This window comes from Chionomys nivalis, chromosome 4 (assembly GCF_950005125.1).
Source record: "Chionomys nivalis chromosome 4, mChiNiv1.1, whole genome shotgun sequence".
Lineage (NCBI taxonomy): Eukaryota > Metazoa > Chordata > Mammalia > Rodentia > Cricetidae > Chionomys > Chionomys nivalis.
Genome location: NC_080089.1, coordinates 8310116 through 8321486, shown reverse-complemented (window position 1 = coordinate 8321486; position 11371 = coordinate 8310116). Strand labels below are relative to the sequence as shown.

At 40.0% G+C, this 11371-nt stretch overlaps 1 pseudogene; it reads left to right on the top strand.

Annotated features, from left to right (window-relative positions):
- The first annotated feature begins 572 nt into the window (after positions 1 to 572).
- Positions 573 to 1102, top strand: LOC130873814 (serine/arginine-rich splicing factor 3-like; annotated as a pseudogene).
- The last annotated feature ends 10269 nt before the right edge of the window (positions 1103 to 11371 follow it).

The following is an 11371-nucleotide window of genomic DNA, read 5'->3' as shown; positions in this document are numbered from 1 at the left end:
TAAACCTAAAAAGTAAGACCTAAGCTTTCCCCCTCAGAGAAAAAAAGACTCAAAATAAAAAATAACTAAAGCCCCTCTTTACTCAAGAGGGGGCAGCCTAAGAATTTAACTGCTGCTCAGAGATTAAAACTGGTATTTAATAGCAACAATGTCGTTGGACTCTCACCCATCAAAAAAGCCTTCTTGTCTTTTGATTAATATAAAGTTAAAATATTGTAATATTTTAAGTTGTAAATTTATTGTTAATTCCCATTCTAAAATTATGATATTAATCTAATAATGTTTATAACTACTTATAAAATATTAAAAGAAGTTTAACATGCCCTATAAATGTTTAAATTTAATTATAAATTATTGTTAGTTCACATTCTAAAGTTATGATATTGACCTGATAATGTTTGTAACTGCTTATGAAATGTTTAAAAAAAAAAAGTTTAACATGCCCTGTAAATGTTTGGGTTTAATACATATGTTAAAAAATTTTAATTTTCCGTCATTTCGTGGACACCAGGGCATTGAGAGCATCTGCGGAAGCAGATCGCAGAGGGTGTGGGTGGGCCTCATCTGAGTGTTGGGATTTGAGCTGCGGTTCTCGAACCCAGGATCTCGAAATGCATCGTGATTCCTGTCCATTAGATTGTAAGATGTATGTAGGTAATCTTGGAAACAATGAGAACAAGACTGAATTAGAATGGGCATTTGGCTATTATGGACCGCTCCGAAGTGTGTGGGTTGCTCGAAACCCTCCTGGCTTTGCTTTCGTTGAATTTGAGGATCCCCGAGATGCTGCTGACGCTGTCCGAGAGCTAGATGGAAGAACACTATGTGGCTGCCGAGTAAGGGTGGAGCTGTCGAACGGTGAGAAAAGAAGTCGGAATCGTGGCCCCCTCCCTCTTGGGGTCGTCGCTCTCGAGATGATTACCGTAGGAGGAGTCCTCCGCCTCGGCGAAGATCTCCAAGGAGAAGCTTCTCTCGAAGCCGGAGCAGGTCACTTTCTAGAGATAGGAGAAGAGAGAGGTCTCTGTCTCGTGAGAGAAACCACAAGCCGTCTAGATCTTTCTCTAGGTCTCATAGCCGATCTAGGTCAGAGGAAAGGAAGTAGAAGACCAGTTTGCAAAAGAAGTGGTGTACAGGAAGTAACTTCATTGGACAGGAGGATGTACAGGAAATTCAAGTTTTGTTTGAGGCTTCATAAGCTTGGTGCATTTTTAAGATGTTTTAGCTGTTCATGTTCCCTTAAGCAAGATTGAATTTGCTTTGAACTTTAGTTTTTCATAGACTGAAATAAACCTAGATCCTGCCCAGTTAAAGTATGGTGTACTAATGATAAACCACTGATGGAAATGGACAAAACTAGTTTCTTATTAGCTGGATTACAGTCTGGAGCTGTGGGGGAAATGACAAGCAGTCTGTAAAAGCTGCTGTTAACACACGTTAACAGGGAAAGGGTGGGAACTGCACTCTGAAGGCTTTGAAAACGGTTCCTCACTGATTGCCATCTATGGAGGAAGCTGTTTGTAACATTATTTGGAAACGGAAGACTAAGTTACCAGTTGGTTTAAGGGTACATTGTAGAGCTGAACCTCTGCGTTACTGTGCAAGATTTCTTTTTCATGCTGTCATTTGTAATATGTTTGTGGGAGTCCTTGGGATTAAAGTTTTGGTTACAAATTGCTGTTTAACTTGAAAAAAATTTAATTTTAATAAAATATAAAAAATTTAAGAGGTACTCTATGTTAGAAATATTTTCCTACCGCGAGCTCTCCACCGACACAAAGTCCCAATCAAGCCAAATCAAAACAAAATAAATTAAGAGGTATCCAGGTTTAATGGGAGTTCTGTACGCTCGGGTAGCCCCGAGGAGCTGCAAACGCGACCACTGGGAGGAAGAAAAAGAGGCCACTTGTTCCTCTTTTGGAGGAACTTAAATATTCTGTGAGAGGGGTCCTGACCTCCCCCCAGGGAGGGGTCAGGATCTGGCCTGCTGGGATTTGGAGTCCAGAGTGCTAACTCTCAGGGTTAGGGGGCTAGGATAGATACAAGGGGCTGGGGTCTAAGTTCCCAACCTAACACACTAAACCAACTAAAAAAAATTTCAACTCAAACAACCCTTCTCTCCTTTAAATAGGAGACTATAGTCTTCAAAAACATAATTATTCATAAAACACTATACTCTCTCCTAGCTAAAAATTATGGCTTCAAGACTCAAAGTCCAAAGGTATTTCTCTTCCTTAATCTCTTTTGTTCACAAGCTTACCAGTCAGAAATGGGTTTAAAGTTTCTTCTCCCCAGATGCCTAAGATAGAAGCTCCCATAAAATATACCTATTTCCAAAGACAAATAAATTTGGATATGTAAAAAAGTCTTGGCCTAAGACAGACATAATAATCTGTCCTATTACAAATGCACAGGTTTTATTAAAATTAAGTTTTAAAAAAAGTAAATTATAGTGGTCATATTATACAGGCCCCTATTTCTACATTGTATGGCAGCCAGATTTTCAGAACACAGTTTACACCTGCCACACAAAAGGTGATCGCCTAGCTTTTTAAAGCAAACTGATGCCATCCTGAACAATGGGTCAAGATATGCTAATGTCTCTCTGCTCCTTCTATTGTAATTTTAAAAATTGCCTAAAAAGAGGTGTTAATTCAGCCTATGTAACAGAGCTGCCATAGTTGCTAACTAACCTAAATCCCACTACCCAAAAAATAAAATACTAATAAACTTCCCCCTCAGTTTGCCTTTTAATATAAAAGCTGTTTAAACAATAGATGTGGGTAATTTTCAAAATGTAAATTCAAGACTTCATAAAATTCCTAAAAACTCCCTCTCAATAAAGTCATATAAGTTGTGTCTTTATTCCCACACCTCCACTCTTGCTCAAAAAATAATTTATGTTGGGACTGGACCCCGACCTTTATCATGTAATGTCTTATTTTCTTCACTATTGTGATTGAAAACTTTGCTAGGTATTGTGATTGAAAACTTTGCCAGCTTAGTCTGGGCTGGCATCTTTGGTCTCTTAGAGTCTGTTGCACATCTTCTAGGCCTTTCTGGGTTTGAGAGTTTCCACTAAGAAGTCAGGTGTTATTGTAATAAGTCTACTTTTGTATGTTACTTTGTCTTTTTCCCTTGCAACTTTTAATATTCTTTTTTGGTTCTGTACATTTAGTGCTTTGATTATTATATGCTGAGGATACTTCCTTTTCTGGTCCACTCTATTTGGTGTTCTATATGCTTCTTGTACTTTTATAGGCATTCCCTTACTTAGATTGAGGAAATTTTATATGATTATTTTGAAAATATTTTCTGCATCTTTGATCCGTGCTTCTTCTCTTATTCTCTCATTAGTTTTGGATTTGGTCTTTATAGTTTCCTAGATTTCCTGAGTGTTTTGTGCCAGGAGTTTTTAGATTTAACATTTTCTTCTATGACATTTTCAGTGGCTGAGATCCTCTTTCCCATCTCTTGTGTTCTGTTGGTGAGGCTTGCCTCTGAGGCTCTTTGAGTTTCTAAATTTTTCATTTCCAGATTTCCCTTAGTTTGAGTTTTCGTTTTCCTCTTTAAGGATCTCTAACTTATTTATAAAGGCTACTTTAAGGCCTATTTCTTGTGCTTCAGCTATGTTGCAATATTCAGGGCCTACTGTGATGGCTAGCCTGTAGGAGAGACATATTATTTTGACTATTGTTGGTTATGGTTATTGGTTATTGGTTATATGTTACTGGTGTCTAGGCATCTGGGTTTGGAAAGATTTTAATTCTAGGTGCTAATGTCTGGTCTTGTTTTTGGTGGGTGGGCATTTTGTCCCTTGACTTCTGTTACCCTCTCTGATTCTGTGTTGCCCAGTAGGAAATTCTTCTTTTATCCTGATAGGTTTACCTACGGGTTCCAGGTAAAATGTGGTTCTAGGTTTTGGGAACCGACACTTTAGAAATCCCTCAAAGGGGGTATTGAGGGACTCCATAGGATGGAGGAAAGAAGCTATTCTACCAGAATCTGCTTAGTCCCCTGGGAGTGGGAACAGAGAGTGTGGAGATCACAGCAGAAGTTCTGTTAGAGAGCTGGAATGAAGCTGGGGACTTGATTTGGAGGTGCAGGATAGATGAAGATCTGCAGGTGGCCTGCCTGTTTCCTGGGTCAGAGTGGCCTGTGGGTTCCCAGGAACTGCCTGCTGGAGTTGGGGGCTGGAATAAAACAATGCATGGGGGAGGGAGGTAAGAAGGGAAAGGATCTGTGGGGTTCACTGAAGGTGGGGGAAGGTTTTCTGCAGAGCTGGGATGAGACTGGGGGTGTGGATTTAGAGGGGCAGAGGGTGAAGTGAAGCTCTTTCTCCTTAGCCTACTTCATGAAAAGAAGAAACACAATGGAGTTCAACTTCACAGTCACTAACAAGGTAGAGGATTCACCACCTCCCTTCATTCAGTCATGCTTGAGAATCAACTGGGGGGCACTCAAGTGTTTGCTCAATGAAATGAAATAGGAGGGACATAAGACTTAGGCCATAAATCTCATATCATCTTCTTCTGGATTATTATATTTCTTGGAACTGGATTTTATGGTCAATGGAACCTTCCAGGGTAGTGAAGAAACTACACAGACCAGCATATGACAAGAAATTCCATGAATTCCATGAATTTCTTGTCAGAGTGAAGCAACTCTGGGATATTAATTAAGCACATCTCTGTTTATAGTTCTTTGTAATGTGTTTATAATTTAGGTTTTTTCTTTTCTTACAAATTAGTCACCTAAAAGCCACAAAAGAAGCACGAGATCCAGCTCAGTTCCAGTTGTTTTCTGACAAGCTGGTGCTGACTTTTCTGTGACGTAATCAAGACAGAATGCTTTCCCCAGACCTTTTGGTACAACAATTAAAACAACCCAGTTCAATACCAGTGGATTTTAAAGCCATACGGTTTAAAGGATGGAACATGATCTGGGGGCTGCTCGTTGTTGGGGTTTCTGTCCTGCCCGGTTTCCACAACTGTTTGGCCTCAAAAAAAATCACACATAGGTCTCCATAAATTATAAGCTGATTGGCCCATTAGCTCTAGCCTCTCACTGGCTAACTCTCATATCTTGATTAACCCATTTTTCTGATCTATGTTAGCCATGTGGCTCAGTACCTTTTTTCAGTGAGGCAGATCACATCCTGCTGCTTCGGTGGTCTGGGCAGGAGTGCGAGGAATCAGCTTCCTCCTTCCCAGAATTCTCCTGTTCTCCTTGCATCATTTCTACTTCCTGTTTGGTTTTTCTGCCTATACTTCCTGCCTGGCCAATCAGCATTTATTTAAAACATGATTGACAGAATACAGATAATTCTCCCTCACCAAAAGGACTAACTAAAAACTAAAGGGAAGGATAACATTTCTGTCACTCTGAAGACCCAAAGCTTTCCTGAACGATGAAGTGGGCAGACCAGCTCTAGCTGCAGAGGGTGTTTGTGCTGTGCTTCTGCTCTTCACTGCTGTGTCTTGTGTTAAATATGATGGGACACAGGCTAAATTCCTCACTGTATGATCATTTCAACAGAGCTGGGATTTAACTCAGTTCATAGTATGTTTACCTAGCTTGCATGAAACCCGGGTTCAGTCTCAGGCACCAAATAAACCAGGTGTGGTGATGCACTCCTGCAGCCAGCACTCAGGAGGAAGTGGTGGGAACAGGAACATCCCTGGGAACTGCTGGCCAGCCAGTCTAGATGCCTCAGTGAACTCCAGCTTCAGCAAGAGATCCTGTCTCACAAAATAAGGTGGAGAGAAACTGAGAAAGACACCCAGTGTTGACCAAAAAAGATGTTCTGCATTAATCTCTGATTTACACACACACACACAAACATACACATATGCACACACATGTACATGCATACATACACACAAACACAGAGAGAGACAGACACACACACACAAAGAGAGAGAGAAAGAGAGAGAGAGAGAGACAGAGATATGATCTATTAAATAATCATTTTAATGATGGAAGCCAAAGTCATCTTTGCACAGGGCTAAGCCCTTAGAGATGTGAGATGATTGTGGGGTGATTTTCAGGAAAGAAGAAGGAAGGAAGGAATGCAAGAAAGAAAGTGTCCTGAGATCTACAAACACCTAACAATATGCATTTGCAATATTTCTTTACCATTTATAAACATTGACTCTACAGCTTGAACTGAGCAAGGAAATTCCTTTCCTCATCTCAGTACAGAGAAAGGTAGAACAAAGTGCACCAGAGTAGAGGGTCAATCCTGTAAGTGTTGGACCTCGAATTCAAACTCAGGCTTCTAAAGTCTATACCTTTGTAATCTATTGTTGAGCTGCCAAGGTCAAAATATCCAAACAGATTCTATATGTCTCCACGGAGGAATTTCAAGTTTATTTTAGAGTCTGCAGAGACTTTGCTACCATCTCAGGTCTGGTTCAATTATTGCTTCAGAGCCAGTCATGTGCACTGTGCTATTGTAGTGGGGACACACAGACACATAGAGAGTCTCAGAGATTCACATAGGCACACACAGAAAAGTGCACCTATGGACACATGCACACACACAAACACCAGACAACATATTTCACCCACCCTGCACTTTTAGATAGCTGTGTTTTCCAAGTTGTAGTAGCATTTAATTTTTATTTTAATAAGTAAAACTTACTTGAAGATCAGAGAATAAAACAGCCCCACTACTCAGCCTTACAGACCAGGCAGTGGTAACACACACCTTTAATCCCAGTAGCCACACTAGTTGCCATAGAAACCAGGTAGTGCATGCCTTTAATCCCAGTGGTGCACACCTTTAATCTTAACCCTAGATAGGATTATAAAACTGGAGGAGACAGCCCTCAATCATAATCTCATTCTGAGATTTCTGAAGGCAGAATCGCCATTTTGGACTGAGGTAGAGGTAATAGCCAGTGACTGGCTTCTTTGCTTTTTGGATCTTCAGGTTGAACTCCAATTTCTGTCTCTGAAGTTTTATTAATCATGCTTCATTTGGCACCCAACTTTTGGGGTACAGATATGTGAAAAAGTCATTTGCCTGAGGCTTTTTAGCCACCAGCACAGGGCAGAACTGGACTCAAACCACCACCTGGGTTCAGTAGAAAAATTAACGCTCCAGCTCCCATCTGCCTTGGCTTAACTCCCTTGTAAAGACAGAAAATACACAGAGAATCTGGATACTGTATGTTATTGTGTTGTCTTTAAATTGTTTGACTGCTGAGGAAGGAGCAACAGCTGCTAAAAGACATTTGATTATAAATACTGCTGGATTAATCCAACCTATATATTTAAAAATACCTTGACTTCAAAATTTAAGTCAAAAAATATGTTACTTTGGAGAAGAAGTTTTGCTTTTGTTTCCACAGGAAATGAGAATCTGTGGACTCATTCTTGGTTAAGAAAAATAAGGTTTGACCAGGCATTGGTGATGCATGCCTTTAATCCCAGCACTCAGGATGCAGACGCAGGCAGATCTCTGTGAGTTTGAGGCCAGCCTGGTCTACAAGAGCTAGTTAAAGACAGGCTCCAAAGCTACAGAGAAACCCTGTGTCAAAAAAACTAGTGAGAGAGAGAGAGAGAGAGAGAGAGAGAGAGAGAGGAAAGAAAAATAAGGTTTGATCAACTATGGATTCATTCTGGGTTAAGAAAAATATGGTTTGATCAAGGAAGGACCCCTGCCCCCAGAAAAATCTCAATTAGGAGTAAACAGCTCAGATAATCAAACATTTTAGAGCATCTCTGTTGCAGTTTCCTCTGAGTTCTATATCTAGAACAGCTTCAAGATTGCTGGCTGATGGGCAGGGTAGCTCACCCCTTTAATTTCAGCACTCTGGAAGCAGAGGCAGGTGGATCTCTGTAAATTCAGCCTGGTCTGCAGAGCAAGTTCCAGGACAGCCAGGACTGTTACACAGAGTTCAAAAAACTTAAAAAAAGAAAGAAAGAAAGAAAGAAAGAAAGAAAGAAAGAAAGAAAGAAAGAAAGAAAGAAAGAAAGAGAGACAGAAAGAAAAAAAGAAAGAAAAAGGCTGCTGGCTGGGATGATCCAGTCTCACAGAATACTCCAGTCAAGACTTGACCATAATCTTATATTTTCTTTGGGTCATCACTGGTGTGGGAGGTCCTTCTGTCTATGTGTTGCTTTTATTAGTTAATGAATAAAGGAGCTGCTTTGGGTCTATAGCAGAGCTATAGGGGAACAGAGGTAGGTGGGGAAAACTAAAGGGAATGCTGGGAGGATGAAGGCAGAGTCAGAGAGACGATATGGAGCTGCCGCTGGAGATAGACATGCTGAAACTTTGCTGGTAGGCCACAACTTCGTGGTGATATACAGATTAACAGAAATGGGTTAAATTAATACGTAAGAGATTTGACAATAAGAAGCTAGAGCTAATGGGCCAAGCAGTGATTTAATTAGTACAGTTTCTGTATGATTATTTCCATTCTGGACAGCTAAGACAAACAAGCGGGTCCTCACTACACACCACCCCCAGGCAGCAGGAAGTAGCCTAGAAAACTATGCCCACATTCTCAAAAGTTGGATTATGGATGTCTGTCTTTGTTTAGACTGTTGGTTATAAGTTGCATTAGATAATGATCAGGATAAAAGCTAAACAAAGGAAATTAGATTCAAGGTTCTTATTTTGAAAAGAAAAAAGGGATATAGATATGATAAGATAATAGGTTAGATAATTGAATCTACTCTGAAAATAAAAAGGGAGGATATAGGTATGATACGATAAAGATAAATTATGGAATCTGCTTTTAAAAAGCAACTACTAGTTTTAGATTGGATTGGATTTTTGTATATTATATACAAATTTTGTATATTGATTCAAATTTGAGATTAATTTGGTTAGAATGTAGTATATATACATTTCTAATCTTGTTCAAGGTATTGTACCTATAAAGTTCATTTAATGATGTAATGCAAATTTCAAGTCTTTGAAAGCTATTATTACTAACCATTAAGGATAATAAGGAAATGCAGGTTAGTAACTAGTCACCTATTATAATCGAACTTGTAATCACATTACGTATATTTTCAACATCAAGCAAAGATATGTTTTAGGTAGATAGGTCATCTTCAAACACTTCAGAGATATACAGAATATGGCATTTAAGTTGTTTTAATAATATAGGCTCTTTTTTATGGCAATGAGACATGTCTGCTCCTGGCAGCACCAACCTACTTCAGAGAAGGTAATGGGCATCAAAGAAACTCTACATAGAGGTTACTTTCTTTGTGGCAAAAGTAAGCCACTGGGCAAGAAAATGTCCCTGCCTTGACTGCTGACAGTATACTGTCCTAGTTAGAGAAGCGAGACACAAAAGAAAGTGACAACCAAACATTGTTAAGACAAGGAAGTACAGCCCTTGAGAATATCCTGCTTCGCAGAAAAGTCGGTAGGATACGCTAGACCTGTAGGCCGAATATGGCTCCCCAACATTGCAGAGGAACTGTGGGTGACTGCCCAGGCAGTCAGCTGTTTCTGTCATTACTCATATTTTTTGGCAGTCACTTGCTTGCACTTCCTGCTTATTCAGTTAATATTATTTTCTTTTTGGATCTCTGAGGGAGTAGAAGACTAGACAGTTAGAATTATAGTTTTCCTTGTTTACCTGACCCAGAAAGCAAGTTACAATAGAAAGTAAATTAGGTTGGACTCACCAAGATAGGATAGATATGGAATATTTTCTCTGAATTTGTCAAATGCAAATAGACTACATATTGTTGATATATTTATTGCTTGTATACATTGTATATAGTCATTGTACCTATTGTGTATAGTTTTTCTTATATTAATTATAGCCTTCTTTTCTTATTAATTAATTTATTTAATTATTAAAGATTTCTGCCTCTTCCCCGCCACCACCTCCCATTCCCTCCCCCTCCCCCAATCAAGTCTTCCTTCCTCCTCAGCCCAAAGAGCAAGCAGGTTTCTCTGCCCTGTGGGAGGTCCAAGGAACACCCACCTCCATCCAGGTCTATTAAGGTGAGCATCCAAACTACCTGGGCTCCCATAAAGCCATTACTTGCAATAGGATCAAGAACCCATTGCCATTGTTCTTCAGTTCTCAGTAGTCCTCATTGTCCATTATGTTCAGTGAGACCGGTTTTGTCCCATGCTTTTTCAGTCCCTGGCCAGCTGGCCTTGGTGAGTTCCCAATAGAACATCCCCATTGCCTCAGTGTGTGGGTGCACCCCTCGCAGTCCTGAGTTCCTTGCTCGTGCTCACTCTCCTTCTGCTCCTCCTTTGGATCGTGAGACTTCAGTCCAGTGCTCCAATGTTGGTCTCTGTCTCTGTCTTCTTTCATCGCCTGATGAAGGTTAATATTCAGGGGGATGCTTATATGTTTTTCTTTGGGTTCACCTTCTTATTTAGCTTCTCTAGAATCACAAATTATAGTCTCAATGTCCTTTATTTATGGCTAGAAACCAAATATGAGTGAGTACATCCCATGTTCCTCTTTTTGGGTCTGGCTTACCTCACCCAGGATAGTGGTTTCAATTTCCGTCCATTTGTATGCAAAATTCAAGAAGTCATTGTTTTTTACTGCTGAGTAGTACTCTAATATGTATATATTCCATACTTTCTTCATCCATTCTTCCATTGAAGGACATCTAGGTTGTTTCCAGGTTCTGGCTATTACAAACAATGCTGCTATGAACATAGTTGAGCATATACTTTTGTTGTATGTTTGGGCATCTCTTGGGTATATTCCCAATAGTGGTATTGCTGGGTCGAGAGGTAGGTTGAACACGACTTTCCTGAGAAACCGCCACACTGCTTTCCAAAGTGGTTGCACAAGTTTGCATTCCCACCAGCAATGGATGAGAGTGCCCCTTTCTCCACAACCTCTCCAGCAGAGGCTATCATTGGTGTTTTTGATTTTAGCCATTCTGACCGGTGTAAGATGGTATCTTAATGTTGTCTTGATTTGCATTTCCCTAATTGCTAAGGAAGTTGAGCACGATCTTAAGTGTCTTTTGGCCATTTGAACTTCTTCTGTTGAAAAGTCTCTGTTCAGCTCAGTGCCCCATTTTATAATTGGATTGATTAACCTTTTACGGTCTAATTTCTTGAGTTCTTTGTATATTTTGGATATCAGACCTTTGTCAGTTGCGGGGTTGGTGAAGATCTTCTCCCAGTCAGTGGGTTGCCTTTCTGTCTTAGTGACAGTGTCCTTTGCTTTACAGAAGCTTCTCAGTCTCAGGAGGTCCCATTTATTCAATGATGTCCTTAGTGTTTGTGCTGCTGGGGTTATACGTAGGAAGTGTTCTCCCGTGCCCATGTGTTGTAGAGTACTTCCCACTTTCTCTTCTATCAGGTTCAGTGTGTTTGGACTGATATTGAGGTCTTTAATCCATTTGGACTTGAGTT